The sequence below is a fragment of the Hevea brasiliensis genome, chromosome 14 (assembly GCF_030052815.1).
Source record: "Hevea brasiliensis isolate MT/VB/25A 57/8 chromosome 14, ASM3005281v1, whole genome shotgun sequence".
Classification (NCBI taxonomy): domain Eukaryota; kingdom Viridiplantae; phylum Streptophyta; class Magnoliopsida; order Malpighiales; family Euphorbiaceae; genus Hevea; species Hevea brasiliensis.
Genome location: NC_079506.1, coordinates 91006495 through 91013939, shown reverse-complemented (window position 1 = coordinate 91013939; position 7445 = coordinate 91006495). Strand labels below are relative to the sequence as shown.

Genomic DNA, 7445 nt, shown 5'->3' with positions numbered 1-7445 from the left:
GAGTGCATTTGGAGAATGAAAAATAGTTGCATACCTTCCTTCGACGATTCTCGTACGCGAACTCATCAAAGATATCCTCAGCCTCATAAGCCAAGTCTTTGAGCTCTTCCAGCCAAAGCCTCATAGGCTCTCTTTTGGTTTGTTGCTCTTCTGCATCTTGAAGCATAACACGAATCATCTGGAATGATTTTTGGAGCTCTTTTAAGTCCTTGACATTCCAAGCAATGTTGATTTCATCGAAAATGAGTGAAAGCGCCCTGGACAGAGTTTCATCCACCACAAAACTGAGGATCAATTTTGCCATTGTTTCTTTCTTACAAAGATCAGAGAGGAGTGAGTTGAAACAAACTTTAAACAGCAGAATGCTGTGCATCGCGGAAGCGTGTAAACAGAAAAGAAACAAAATAAACATTCAAAACACTAATATTTACGTGATTCACCCTCTTATTATAAAAAAACCACACCCACACAAAATAAAGAACACAAAATTTAACGTGGTTCGACGTAAGCCTACTCCACCAAATAAATTCACTATCAAGAAAAAATAATTACAACTACTAATTATTTTTCTCACCCTAAAAATCATTTAAACAAAACTCATAGAATTTAACACACCTTTCCACTTTATGGGCTCTCTGTAATACCTTCCATATAATGGCTAGCCAACTATTCATATATATAAGCCACTAAAATCTAGTCCTTTTAGGACTCTAATTATTAAACTTTATAATTTAAATTTTACTAAACTTCCTAAACTAATTATACTTCCTAAATTAATTATACTTCCTAATTCCAATTGGACTTGGACTCAGACTCTAACAATCTCCACCTCCAAGTCAAATGGAATTAGCCTTCACAATTTCTGTAAAAGTCAATTTTCTCTTAGATACTTCCTTGCACTCTTGATTGTTGATATTGCCTCTTGCTTCCACTTGCATTCTTCCAATCAATGTGCTTCCTCCCAATTTATAGAGATTCTTTGTACTAATCTTCTCATCCTTCATGATCACAACAGCACATCGGCTAACTCTCATGACTCCACAATGAATTGAACACCCATAACCCAAAGAATCCAATTTACCCAAGAAAATTAAGTTCCTTTCAAATTTATAAATATATCTCACTTCATCAAATACTTTTACTTGATCACTATGCAGCTTAATTTTCACTCTTCCAATACCTTCAACTTCTATCTTGTTCCCATTGGCTAACTTCACTTTTTCTCCTTTTTTTTCTTCAATCACATCAAACCACTCATTGTTTGAGCAAATATGGAATGGGCAAGCAGAATTCATTAACCACTCATCTTGTAATGGATTTTTTACCTTTTCCTTATCATCATCCATATTCAAACATTCACTATAAATATCATCATCCATTGCAATTGTAACAGTTTCTTCTTTTGTCTTTTCCTCAACTCCTTTTGAATTGTTTAAATTCTATAAGATCTTCCTTCATCTTCATACAATGGTATTGAATGTGGCCCTTCTCATGACAATAGTAACATTCTCTATCTTCATGGTCTACTTATGGTCTTGAACTTGATCTACTATTCCTTCTCCAATTATTTCCACGTGAATTGCTTCTACCACAATTAAAACTAGTAACAAAAGCTCCACCCTTATTGCTACTACCTGTCTTTTTGAACTTCTCATTATCCAAGATAACTGCGGTAACCTCCTCCACCTTCAAAATCTCTTTCCCAACTGTTAGAGCTGTTACCAAGTTTTTATAAGAGTGTGGGAGAGAGGTTAAAAGCAAGAGGCTTTATTTTCTTCATCAACCTTCACACCAATACTAGCTAATTGGGTAATTAATTTGTTAAAAATATTAAGATGATCCCTCACATCAGTACTTTAATCTATTTTGAGTTGGTATAACTCCTTCTTCAAGTACAAATGATTTGTGAGTGATTTTGATATGTATAGACTCTCCAATTTCTTCCATAAAAACAACAGGCGAGGTCTCCTCCAGGATATTGTACTTCACATCTGGGGCTAACGTCAATTTAATCGTACTCACAGCCCTTTGTTGAAGCTCCTCCCAACCATTATCTTTCATGGTCGCTGGTTTCTTCTCGTTCAATGCTTTAATTAATCCTTGTTGTACAATGACATCTTTCACGGTGCTTTGCCATAAACTTAAATTATTTTTTCCATCGAACTGCTCCACCTCAAATTTTGTGCACGCCATCTTTGACATCTCGAACCAGGCTCTGATACTACTTGTTGTAAAAATACCACACCCATACAAAATAAAGAACACAAAATTTAATGTGTTTCGGCGTAAGCCTATTCCACCAAACAAATTCACTATCAAGGAAAAATAATTACAACCACTAATTATTTTTCTCACCCTCAAAATCACTCAAATAAAACTCACTGAATTCAACACATCTTACCACTTTATGGGCTCTCTGCAATACCTTCCATATAATGGCCAACTAACTATTCATATATATAGGCCACTAAAATCTAATCTTTTTATGACTCTAATTATTAAATTTCATAATTTAAATTTTACTAAACTTTCTAAATTAATTATACTTCCTAAATTAATTATACTTCCTAATTCTAATTGAACTTGGACTCTAAAACAGAAGAAGATGATAATAGTGTTAAGATGATTTAATCCACTTTCGTCCAAGCTTGGAAGCACAGCGTTGGTGGACCCAATGAAGTCAATTTTTCATTTTTGAAACTACGACAATTAAAAACAACTATCATTAATTTAACATTGTAAAAAAAAAATTATCACGAAAAAAATATACTTGTCATTTTCTGCAAATGGAAGCTGAGATTCCATATTATTTCTCCGTCGACAGGTCCTCAAAATTCTTTAGAGCCCATCTGTACTCAAAATCGTGGTGGGCATGATCTTTTCTAGAAGGAATGTTTTTCAAAATTGATAATTAATCTACTGACAATGTTTTCTTAATTTAATGGTGCTGCAAAATTCAATTGTTACGAACTTCAAATACCATTTTAATATAATTGAATTGTATCATCTCAATTGCGCATACTTAGCAATGCTCAATATAAAAATTTATTTTATAATTCCATATGAATATGAACTTTAAGCTGAATGACAAATTAACAGTAATCATGGTATTGATTATTCCCTTTACCAAGACACGTAGCAGACTAATGCCACTCGTGCGCTATCAGTAAGTCCACTTCCATCTTCTAATGGTTCATATTGCAAAGCAAGCACAGTTGTTCCTTCTGTCAGTCTTCAGCTCAAAGCTCCAATTGTACAAGCAAAATTATCCACTATTACAATTTTAAGAGATAAAAATATGATATCCAAATTTATTTTATATTTAAAAGCGACCAAGTTATATTAAATATGAACCCTATTTTCCCAGTATCCTAACCCACAATTTAGTCTATAGTTAATGAGCAACATATGTGGAAGATTAACATGAGAAATGCTCATATTCTTTACAATAATATTGAATACTTAATTTGGGAGAATTAATTGGCCTGAGTTGATTCTTATTAGTCTTCTAATGATAGATTTATGATATAAGAGTTTTTAATGATTGTATCTTACTCTTTTTTATTATAATAAAATTTTTTCTCTTAATTTTATTCGTGAATATAAACCGTATAATTAAATCATGTTAATTTTTTTTATATTGTGTAATTATATATATGCCTTAAATTTATGTGTATAACAGTAATAAAAATGGGGTAGGAAAAAAAATTTTTTCAACATGATGAAAGTAAGGAATCTGCTTTTCCTTATCAACTTGTCTGCATATATAAGGAGACATAAGCAAGTGGTTGATTAAAGGCAGTGTCAGAGATGGACCAAAGCTGGTAAAAAAATTCAATATGAATTTTTTTTTTTTTAACTTTAAGCTAAATGTCAAAACAACAGAATCATGATATTGAGCATGCTTTTCCAAAGTAGTAGTTGGACCCATTAAAAAGAGAAAGCATATAATATTTTACCATGACTTTTTATCAAGATACATAGCAGACTAATGAATGTGGACAACTGAAACGAGCTTTTTTGAATCCAATGGCTATCAAGATACATAGCAGACTGCAATAGGACGTTATGCACTGTCAATAAGTTCTGTTCCATCTTCTAATGGTTCTGATTGCAAAGCAAGGACAGTTGGTCCTTCTGTCTGTTTCAGCTCAAAGCTCCAATTGTACAAGCAAAAATATCACAAATGTATTTGCTATTACTGATTGAACTCGAAATTTTATTACCAGACACAGTCCAGAGCTAATTACTGGCCATAATCTCCAAGACTTCATGATGGCAAAGAGCACAAGCTGTGATTTGGAGTACTGATGAAAGCAAAAGAAACAGCGCTTCTGATTATTGATCTGATCCCTGTAAATGTCCAGCATCAGGAACTGGTCTAAGTAATTCCTATAATTGGTTTTAGAAACAATTAAAGCCCATATATTTTAGGAAAACAGAGTACATTTTTGGTTTTGCTAGCTATGTCTATTGAAAGCAGAAAACTCCAGAGGATATCATCTGCGCACCCAAAATTATCTTGCTTTTTGTTAAGCAAATGTTAAGATCATCAGACTCATTCTAAATAACAGAAACTTAAAATAGATCCACTAGCGGTCCTACAAACGTATAAATTTAGGACTAGTGACATATAATACCTCAAAATGTTTTATAGTAGAGGACTGCCTGCCAACATTTTCTCATCCTGAGGTTCCAAAAACAAGTTGGTGCAACCTTCTTGAAAGAAATCACCATAAAAATGAGCAACCACGACTAAAATATCCTGATTTCAAAGCTAGAGCTGTTAAATCAAACTTATTACTAGTTATCGTTGGTCTAAGAAAAGGCCTTAGTAGTATAATATCAAGAGCTTCTAATCTTCCAGAAGGGACAAATCCTTGTTTTGTTTGATGAAAAAGTACTGCAGATGTAACTCGCATCTTGCAATCTCCTAACAAAGAGTAAGTTCATCAAAATCCCCTTAGTTCATCAAAATCCCCTTAGATGAAGTCATTTTTTCTTTTTCTATCTTTAGTTTCATAAATAAATCTCCCTCAGAAAGCAAATATCATCTTACAGTTGTTCTTCTTTTTAAAAATTTCTGTTTCATTTGTATGACGTTGATGATCTTGAAATGTACTCAATTTCTAATGAGTCAAAACCAAGGCCCAACAAAGGAAAGGGAATTACAGATATGATATGAGATAGTGCTAAAAGGTTTTTCTTGATTCTTGAAATTTAATTCAGTCCTGGAAGTTGTAGCACAAAACATCACTTTGGGCCAAAACATCGGAACTGACTTAAATATTAAAATTTCAACAATGGTTTGATTGATTTAATATTTAACAAAGAGAAAAAAGGATGAGAAGCAAATAAGGGTTGAGGTTTCTCAATTTCAGAATTACCTCTGATGATAAATAATCTGGCCCTTCTGAAGATGACAGTCATTTTTTCAAGTGAAAAAAAAAAAAAAAAAACAATTCGAGGATACCGCATGCCATGATATGAGGATATTAGGCCATTGAGTCTATTGATCTGTGTTTCCTTTGTTGTTGTTCCTAACCGAATCTTTGAAGCAGGCCACCAATCCTGTTTCACTGTTTCCTTTTCCTGGAGTGTCCATCAAGAAGGGAAACTGGTCACATTCAAGAGAAATTATTAGGTGCCCCTGGTATATACATCATCTCTCACAATCATATGGAATCCACTTTTTATATTGTAGGAATGACTCACTTTTCTGTGACAGATGAAGCACTATTTTTTAGTGCTCCAGGTGCATCTAATAATTAGCCCAGATTCAGTTGTCACTTGCTAAACATACCTGAATTTGTTGGGCCTCAGGTCTCACATTTGTCACAGGCCGAAGTTCAATTACCCTGGCCTGTTCCATTGTCACTTTAAACATAAATGGCCTATTGGACCCTAGGCCTCACACAAACTAAAGTCTAATTACCTTAGGATCAATTTTAGCTGGCGGGGGCAGTTTCTAGAGGACCCAAAAACAAAGTGTTTCATGGTCTCATTTCATTTCATTTCCTTGTTCTTTCTTACGGTCTGTGAAACGAAGTTCAGTCTCAATGTAGCACAAAAGAAATCTACTGCAATACGTATTTTACAACTCATACCAATATGCAGGAAGTAACAAAGTTAAACAAGCAACAGTTGTCTAGTCAATTATGTTTACTATTGCAGCTTGAACTCAGTATTTCTCTTCCATGTAATGGCTTCCAATTGCAAAGTGAGGCTTCTTGGTTCTCTAGTCAATTTTAGCGGAAGGATGTTGGCAACGTGACGAGAACTTCAGACTCAAAGCTCGAGTTGGTGATATAAACTTATCTCTATTTCTGTTTAGTCTTATGGCTTGAACTCAAAATTTAGCTGTCATAATCCCGTAACGAGCTAACAAAAGCCCAAATTTTTTGTCTTTTGTTGGAGCAAACTAAGAATTAACAGAGAAAGAGAAGAATATTTCAGTGTATATTTTTTTATTAACTGCAAATGAGCTTAAATACAGCTCAAAATATAACAGAAATTCCTATATTTCAGCTCAACCATGGAACATGCCTCCATGTTTAACAACTTAGCTAGAAAAATGGAAATAATGACTAAAATGCAGTAGAACAAGTCAATTAATAAAAAACATAACAGAAAAAAAGAAAATTACAGTAGCTAAATAGGAAGTGCAGCAGCTAAGTCAACTTCTTAACACTCCTCCTTGGCTTTGATGCTGCAAACTCCAAGTTTTTCCCTTAGAAATTCAAATTTGCTTCTTTCCAAAGGTTTGGTAAAGATGTCTGCAACATTGTCATCAGTTTTGCAATATTTCAGAACAACAGAACCTTCTTTCTGCACATCTCTAAGGAAAAACAATTTGATATTAAAGTGCTTCGTTTTTCCATGAAAAACGGGATTGTTTGAGATTGCTATCGCTGCTTGATTATCCACAAACACATCTGTGCCTTCATTTTGCTTCAGGTTCAGATCAAATAGCACCTTTCTGAGCCATAAAGCTTGATTTGCAGCAGCTGTAGAGCTATCGCTGCTTGATTATCCACAAACACATCTGTGCCTTCATTTTGCTTCAGGTTCAGATCAAATAGCACCTTTATGAGCCATAAAGCTTGATTTGCAGCAGCTGTAGCAGCAATAAACTCTGCTTCTGCAGTCGATTGTGCAACAACTTCTTGTTTTTTACAACACCAAGAGAACATTCCTGACCCCAGATTAAAACAATAGCCTGAAGTACTCTTCATATCATCAGAACCACCATGATCACTATCAGAATAACCTTACAGAACATGAATCTGACTAGCACAAAACTTGATTCCATGCTTCAATGTTCCTTTCACATATCTTAGAACTCTCTTAGCAGCAGAAAAATGAGTTTCAGTAGCATAATTCGTAAATCTAGATAGCAGACTCACAGAGTGTAAGATGTCAGGTCTTGTGACTGTTAAGTACAT

At 34.1% G+C, this 7445-nt stretch overlaps 1 long non-coding RNA gene across 1 annotated transcript; it reads right to left on the bottom strand.

Moving 5' to 3' along the window:
- Nucleotides 1-3822: 3822 nt before the first annotated feature.
- LOC131172620 (uncharacterized) lies at nt 3823-5586 on the bottom strand. The gene is made up of 2 exons (XR_009143190.1): nt 5388-5586; nt 3823-4392 (listed from the first exon to the last, which is right to left on the bottom strand). It is a non-coding gene; the product is annotated as an uncharacterized LOC131172620 (long non-coding RNA).
- Between the last annotated feature and the right edge of the window lie 1859 nt (nt 5587-7445).